We start from the raw sequence: 6,649 nt of genomic DNA, 5'->3' as shown, positions 1-6,649 counted from the left end.
ATAGCTGGGGGGCTATCTGAACATAATCTTCAGATATTATGCATATGTAGAAAGGAGTTCATCTGAGAGAAGATAAGGAAGATAACATAAGCGTTTATTTTCATCATAACTTTCTCCATCCTCAAGTCTGACCATCTATCAAGTTCTAGAATATAAATGTGCCAACAAAAGCTGGTTTGACTTCCAATATTGGAGGCATGTTGGTGCATGGGGACCATATATATTCACTTTTCCAGAGACTAGGAAGCCAACTGAACCCCCAGTTGCTGAGGGAGGTTTCTTTGAAGAGTCCTCTCAAATAGATCATTAAAAAACAGCCAGGAAACGTTCTGACCTCTTGGTGTTTATTATTCAGAGGAAGAAACCTGTTTAGCTTCAGAGCAGAACTACTCACTATTCTCAATGTAACGATTAAGAAAAAGATTCTTCTGCACATGTTGACCCTCCTAGCAAAGAGAAAAAGCTTCTGGTGACTTTCCAGGACATCGTGGCTCTGCTACAACCTATAAGAAAGGCTGTTTTTCACCATGGTTACATAATTGTGCTTAATTTGATAAAAGAAGAAAAGACTCTTACAAAATTATTTCAGATCCTTTTACCTTTTGAACGCCCTGGTTAAATGAAAGTGTAATTCTGCTAAAAGGTCATTGCTGTTTAAATCCGCCCCGAGTCCCTCCTGCCTCCCAGCTGCTTCCAACACAAGGGATGGGGAGTCGGAGGTCTGATGCCACGTGCACGTGGCCGCGCTCCTCTGCTACCAGGCAGCTGCCCGCATCGCGGCTGGAGCCTCTGTGCAATCCAAATCCACCGCAAAACCGTGCTTGTGACGGCTTAAGGAGGTTGATGTGCCATCTTTTGGGGTCGCTTTTCAGAATTTCTACTTTCATAGTAAAGGTGTAATTAATGAGAAGCTTAACTCTTTTTCCAACAGTGCTACATTCTCGTAAATTAGCCCTTAAAATAGGCTCTTAAATATTACATTTGGCCTGGAATTCATGTCTGGTTCCCATTCCTCTGCTTTTAGGGTCCTTTGCCAAGCTTGGCACTTGCACCGCGAGAGCGCTCAGACAGAAATGGTGCCGCAGGTCGACAGTGCGTGGGAACTAACGGAAGCAGATACTTCATCGCACGGTGGAGAGTCCGTTAGGTTTTTCTGGATGTATTTAGTTAAGAAATAACCTTCGCAGGAAAAAAAATCTATTTAAAGAGAACAAAATTTCCTCATATAAAGTAGCTCGTAACACTATGAAGGATTGCTTTGAAGGAGAGGCCAGGTGCCTGGAAGGAAGGGCTCCAACACCGCGGGGCAATGATTCCTCCGGGGAATCCACGGCCAGTCGCTTGCACGTGCTGGGGAGCGGAGAGGGAAATACCTAGATATTTAAGGGATGTCGGACTTGCCTCGGCTAAAATGATTTGCCTCTTCCAAGGTCATCCCCACTGCTCTGGGCAGCCCACATGCAATGACAGATCGACAGGGAAATATGAAAGCCCAGCCACCTCACCCCAACTCGGGACGTCCCTTGAGGGTTATGCCAGGTAAACCTGGCACCCCGTGGGGTTGGCCGAGTGCGAGGAGGGAGCTCTGTGGCTAGCGTGTGCTCCCGCGCAGGCTTCAGAAATGGAAAGAAAAGGCAAGCGGCAGCGGGCAGGTGGGACGTGCTCTTTACGGTCGGCGGGGGGCGGGGGGGTAATACCAGCGGCGAAAAGCGTGGCCCAGAACGTGGCGAGCGCTAACATGCGGCTCTGAACAACAGAGGCAGCGCGCCATGGGAAAGCGCGGTCACGTGGGTTCACATAGGCGATGACACCTTGGTCGCATAAGTGTGCCTGGCTCGGCCTCCCCAGAAGGCCGCCTAGCCGGGCCGGCCGCGGAAAACACCAGGGCAGTCATCTTGGTTCGGCCTAGGAAACCTGTTGCCTGTACCAGTGCGTTTTCCCTTACGCTGAGACCTTCGTGGTGGCCGCGTCACAGGCTGTCTGTCCTCTCTGCCCCGTTCAGTGTTCTTCCTCTGCCTTAAGAGTAAACTGTAGTAAGTATCCTGCTGCATGCTAGTCGTCTTCAGAATCTGCCTGCCTGGGAACCCAAACAGGTGCTCAAATACTTTGTGAACTGTAAATTAGTATATTTCTGAGCCGAATTGTTTAATTTCTCAGCCACCTATTAAATCTATCAAATCTATCAAACACAAAGCAGCCGTTGAGTCTTTAGGATTCTACCAAAGAAATCCTTCTTAGGGTAAATAGAACTACGACACAGATTATCTTTTAAAATTCAGAAATGAAAGAATAGTCATCAATTGTGCATCTCATTAACACTTTATGTGAAAAATTAATGCCCAGATATCCCCCAGTCTTTATTGCCACTATAAAGAGGTCCATGTAGACCCCCAAATGGTGTTCCTTGGTGATTAACTGAGTGCTTGCATCCTGCTAATCATTCATGCCTGCACGGTATGATACCTGAGGCCTTTTTTCTTTTACAGTTTTACTAAAAACAGCAATATGAAAAACAAATGAAATAAGCTAGGATGTCATTTACTTTTTCATGTTAAATGAGCCAGTAATTATAAAAAAATAAAACCTAGTTAATATTCTGCTCCTCTGAAGATTTAGAGCATGTGAATGTTTATGAAAATACACCTTTGACAAGAATAAGGGTAAATGAGCAATTGGGTTTGCTGCAACCCAGATTCCTTAGGAGGCTACAAAACAAAAGGCTTTTATGTGTCTTTCCCTGGAGGCATATCAGTTGGGCTCAACACCTGTAAATGAAAATGACAACATTTCTGGTAACTGGAGATATAGGGGAAGAAAACATCACTTATATCATCTTGTCCATAAAAAGTCTCAAACTAAATGTTTACTGTCTTTTGAATAAATTGTCTAGGTTTTGAATTTGAGAGGATTCCCCTGAATAATAGGAATATATGGAATCCAATAACGGGAATCGAAGTGCATCTTTAGTGCCTACTAAGTTGCAGCCTCAGATGGTCACAGGTCCTGGCAGGTATAAACAAACAAAACATGTGATTCAGATTGGTTGTAAGGAATAGGGGATGGTGGAGTTTGTGGCTAACTGTGGAAAATATTTATCTCTTAAAAGCATTTGTACAAAATCATGCATACAAATAGTGGTATCCAGAAGATGAGAGCAACTATTTGCTACCTCTGTTTCATATTTTACTCCAGTCTTAAACGGTTTAGGTTTGTTTAATAGGGTGGGAAGGGGAAGAGACTTGCAAGTTGTTTATGGCTCTCTCAAAATGTGGGAACCCATTTTTCAGGATTGGTGTATATTATAATACTTCATTGTCATCACAACATATGTTGGAAATGCATGGAAAATTCTGTTGGTATCTTCAACTGGTTTTGGTCCTGATGCTGCCAACTTCCCATTTTATTCATTTTTTAAAATTTGGACAGTTAACCTCTCTATACCTCATGTCTCTTAGCCTAGAACACATTTGGGATTTGGGATGATTTCAGCAGTGGGAGACGTCCTGAGTGATGGATAGGTCTTAGAAATCCCTTACAGCCAAAATGGCCAGAAAACCTGAAGTTGGCTGCCTCTTATTTAAGTTTGAGCTGATACCTGCTCTGTGTGACATTGTGGTACTGTTCTACTTGGTTTGCATTCATACTTCAGCTATGACAACACTCATTATGGGGCAACATAATGGGAAGAGTTATAACAGATGCCAGAAAGTGAGATGAAAAGAAATACATAATGAACTGGGAACAAAAAATAGCAAATACAGTATCAGCTAACATTTAACTAGGAAAGTTGTTTTTATAAAGTACTTACACATCTATATAAAAGAGCTAGGCAGGTAATATTAGGACCCCATTTTTATAGATGAAGAAATTGAGAAACAGGAAGCTTTAAGCAATTTGCCCAATGTCACAGATCAAAAAAAAAATGAAGCCAGGATTTAAACCCAGGCAGTCTGACCCCATGGCTTGTTCTCTTAACCAATACAAACAGCCCAAATTTTGGCGATATTGCAGAGAGTCACTAAGTCTTCCAGTTTATTGGAAGGGATGCAAAAGATAAACATTGACCTCAAAATCAGAGTACTCAGGGACAACAGAGAATAACTCTATTTTTCTTCATCTTTCTGTCTTCCTAGATATGTTCCAAATATCTCTATATATCTCAAAATTGGAGCATTGGAAACTACAGCAATATCCACCTTTATTTAAAACATTGATTTCCATAATACTTCAATGTCCTGACATTCTCCTTAACTAATAGTGACTTTAATTATAGCCAACTTTTTATTAAACATTTACTCTTAAGCAGGCACTGTGCTAAATCTTTTCTACACATCAAGCATTAACAGTTGAATATGTTAATCTTTTTATTCCTTCCTCTTCCTATGTATGAGCATTTATCCAAGTTTCCCTTCCTGTGTATGATTCAGTGGTCCCCTCTTTTAGACCTTCCCCAAATCTACATTCTGGCTCTACCCTCTCTGTTGGGCTCTATCTACCTCCACGTTTGAGACCATCTGCTCCCCAAGTTCATCCTATGTTGGGCTGGCAGATACTACACTTGTTTTTATCAAAATCAAACCTGTCATCTTGTCACAAATCATTCCTTCTAGGGACCTGCAAGTGACCATGAATGGAACTTCCATCCTTCCCATCTGCATCTGGAATCATCTTTTACAGTCCTCTAAGTCAGGCCGCTATGCAGCTGGCTTTTGAGTCCCACAGAGTCCTAACATTCAATCTCTTTCTCAATCATCTCCTCTGCTTTACTGCACCTGTTACTACCCTAGCTCAGACTTTAACAATTCCACAGAAGGGTCTCCCTTTGAACCTTCTGATCTTATCAAATTTTTTCTAAAGTTCAGCTTTTTTCTCAAATGCTTATATATTGATGGCAGTTTTATACTCAGTAAAGATACAATCATAAACTCACCACTGATTTTTAAAGTACCTACCAAATTTCTAACTACAACATTCAAATTCAACTCGCTTCTGGCACGTGTATTCTTACTGTTTCTCATCTATACTCTGCTAAAACCTAATCAATTCCCCAAATAAGCCATGACATTTTCTTCCAATGTTCCCTTCCTTGCACTGTTTCTACCACCTGAAATGCACCTTTACTCACTGAAATATTGGCTATTTTTCCAGATCCCATTTTAAATGTCTTCTATGAACTCTTTTCTGATTGCCCGAGAAGAGGTAATTACTCTTTGAAACCTCGTGGCGTTTTGTTTTCATATGGCCCTTTAATGTTTAACGTGTGTATTTGCATGCATGTGTTACCATACAGAATTATATCAAATTCCATAGTAACAGGCATCATATCCTATACATTTTCATCATTGAATCAGGGTCCTAGGTTGGAGGGACACTCTCAAATTAAGGGAACTTGGAAAGGTGTGGGCAGGGCATAGAGAAACCAGAGGAGATGACATATCGCTGGCTGGCTAATAACAAAGCTGTTGCCACTCTCAGGTTTTAGGAAGCAAGAGAAAAGTGGTCCCCGGAAGGGGGGTGAGGGCAGCCTTGAGAGGTACCATGACCTTTAGTTGGAGGGTCCACCCAGCCTGTGACACTCCTGTAGGGGAGGATTCGGTGGCAGTAAGTGCTATACCTCCTCCAAACTCTCCTGCTCGTGCTCTGATCAGCCAAATGCAACCCGGAGCCAAAGGACAAGAAGCCTGTTGACCCCAGGCCAGTCTCCTGGGGCAGCAGACTGGGTTGAGAAAGGTGGGAAAAGGGGGTCTAGAGGGCCAGACTAAAGAGAGACGAAGCCATCACTGAAACTACATGTTTACTAAGCTTGTGGAATACTTCAAGTTGCAAATATAACTTAATGACATTTTGATGTTAGACTATGTTAAAAGTGAGGTCCAGTTAACTTCCTTTAGGAAGCACACTTTTTGCATTTGCTGAAGGCAATGATAAAGGAATAGACTTAGATTCTCTTCCCCGGTATGTGTACTCTCATCTTTCTGGAAAATGAAATGACTTTTCAATATTGAACCGATGCTGACATAGATTGTTCCCGCCCACTCAGCTTTAGTGAGGTATAGTTGACAGATGAAAATTGTATGTACTGGTACAGCTGTTATGGAAAACAGTATGGGGGCCCTCAAAATTAGAACTATCATGATTCAGAAACACTACTTCTGGATATACATCGAAAGGAAATGAGATTAGAATCTTAAAGAGATATCCAGACTCCCATGCGCATTTCAGCGTTATTCACGTTAACTGAGATTGTTTTTAAATGTACATTTTTAAAATGACAATTTTCTGAGGGAGGGAAAAGGCCAGTGAAAAATGACCAACCTGGTTACTAAGTTTCACACATCTCTTACCAAAGGTTATAAAAAGTCAAGATTTATTTTCCTTTTTAACTTGCTATTTACTTTGAACTTTTCACTGTGGTTGTCTATTTTATAAATCCCAAAATGTATAAGTCAAAGACAAAGCAATGTGACACCTGAGGTACCAGGATTCTGTTCATTATTTTGTGAAAATTTACTGAGCTTCTAAAACTATGACTTGTATAGATATTTCTCTATTGAGATACGTTGTTAAATACAAACCCCACTAACACACACAATGAAAACCACAAACTTAATGTTTACACATACTATATATTGGACATATAACAAATACA

This window comes from Propithecus coquereli, unplaced genomic scaffold (assembly GCF_000956105.1).
Source record: "Propithecus coquereli isolate 6110/MARCELLA unplaced genomic scaffold, Pcoq_1.0 Scaffold237, whole genome shotgun sequence".
NCBI lineage: Eukaryota > Metazoa > Chordata > Mammalia > Primates > Indriidae > Propithecus > Propithecus coquereli.
This window is presented reverse-complemented; position numbering follows the sequence as displayed.